Source organism: Pinus tabuliformis, chromosome 1_2 (genome assembly GCF_031772625.1).
Source record: "Pinus tabuliformis cultivar Carrire ecotype Pingquan chromosome 1_2, CPIR1, whole genome shotgun sequence".
In the NCBI taxonomy this organism is placed as follows: Eukaryota; Viridiplantae; Streptophyta; class Pinopsida; order Pinales; family Pinaceae; genus Pinus; species Pinus tabuliformis.
This window is the reverse complement of record NC_142298.1, coordinates 946,056,519-946,058,581: the sequence shown is the minus strand read 5'-3', so window position 1 is coordinate 946,058,581 and position 2,063 is coordinate 946,056,519.

Sequence of the window (2,063 nt, the reverse complement as noted above, 5' to 3'; positions counted from 1 at the left end):
AATCATAAAATAGGGAAGAAAGTCAATTCTTGCTCAAGCCTGAGCAGACTCTACACTAGTATAGTCTATCTCCCTGTCTCACAGACCGACTCTACCCAACACTTAGCCAATTTATCTATCTTCCAAGCTCCTATTTCCTTGCATTACTCAATGAGGAAATATGACCCTATTAATTAGGAAATTCCTCATTGAGAATTGCACAATACCTTTAGGCCCTTCTCTAATTGCATGCATCACCTCTACAATTTGGATTAGTCTACAATTGAATATGCACTTCCCTTGAACTCCAATCTAAACTGGGTAAATTGAATTTTTTGGAATCATCAATTATTTTAGGTTGATTGATGAGTTAAACGAATAATCATTGAATATGACTAAAGTCGCACCCCACTACTAGACCCTCCACTAGTTCCTCTATTACTTGGAACTAGTTAACTCATAATAACTTAATTTAACTGAAACATATTGCTAGAAATTAGCAATCGATCATATTGTAGTGAACTCAAGTGTCTCCAAATCAACTTAACTAAGTTAATTGAGTGAAAAGTGCCATGTCACCTTAGTTAAATACCTCCAAGTATTTTGCTGAAATTGAAATTCGAATTCTAATCTAGTTTGACCAAGGCAAAGTCAAAACTAGATTTTCTTGTTGCATTTTCAACACTCCCTCTTAGAAAAAAAGGGATTATTAGTTACCCCAATCATGCCTTTATGGAACTAGAATTCTCTTCTTAACAAAGACTTTTTCAAAATATCTACATCTTGTTCCTGTATAGGAATGTACTCCAACAACATGATTTGCCTCTGCACACAATCCCGTAGATGGTGATATCAAATATCGATATGCTTGGATCAATCATGAAATACTGGATTCTCAAAGAGTTTGATACAACTCTAATTTTCACAGTAAATCAACAGTAGGATCCATCATCTAACTAGATAACCCAACAAGAATCTTTCTCATCCAAATTGCCTCACATGTTGCTTGGCTGGAAGCCATGTACTCTCCCCCTGTTGAGTTGAGTGGCATTGCTCTTTGTTTCCTGTTGTACCAGGAAACTATTGTGGACCCAACACTGAAAATTCCTCTTGATGTGCTCTTCCTGTCTGATGGAATCCTCACCCAATCTGCATCTGTGAAGCCTTGAAGATTCACTCCCTCTGTCTATCTGTACCATAGCCCAAACTGAGTGTTGCCACTGAGGTATCACAACACATGCTTTGTTGCCTTCTAATATATTTTGGTTGGCTTAATCATTGGTTGACTAAGTTGTTTAACTGCATAACACATCTCTGGTCATGTATTCACCAAATGCATAAGTTAAACCACAAGATGTCGATAGATGGTAGCTTCCACTACTTCACATAAAGTAGCATCCTCTTTCCTCTAGTTCCTTCCAGATGAGTCTCCATGGGTTTTCTCTTCTCCATGTGGAACTTATTTAGTATCTCATTGGCATACTTGCCTTGAGAGACAAATAGTTCCCCATCTTCTTGCTATACTTCCAAACCCATAAAGTAATGCATGAGCCTCATGTCCTTCATCTCAAATTCTCTTGCAAGGTCCTCCTTTCAAGATCTAATCAACTTCTCATCACCAGTAAAAATTAAATCATCGACATACAACACAATAATAAATAATTTACCTTCAACCATACTATGATAAAGGTTTACATCTGCTTCACTTTTGGTGAAGCCCAACTCGATGAGATAGTTATCAATCCTAGTGTACCAATCACAGGGTGCTTTCTTGAGTCCATATAATTCTCCCTTGAGTCTGCACACATATGACTCTCTGTCAAAGGTCTCAAACCCTTCTAGTTGTTTAATATACACCTCCTCCTCAATAAATCCATTGAGGAATTTTATCTTCACATCCATCTGGTGGATATTCCACCCCGTCTGCACAGCCAATGCAAGAGTAGATCTTATTGATGAGTACCTTGTTATTGGGGAAAAGCTCTTCTCATTGTCGATTCTCTCCACTTGACAGAATCCTATGGCCACAAAACTAGCCTTATGCTTCTCTATGCTTCCGTCTGTTGCATGATTTACCTTGTAAA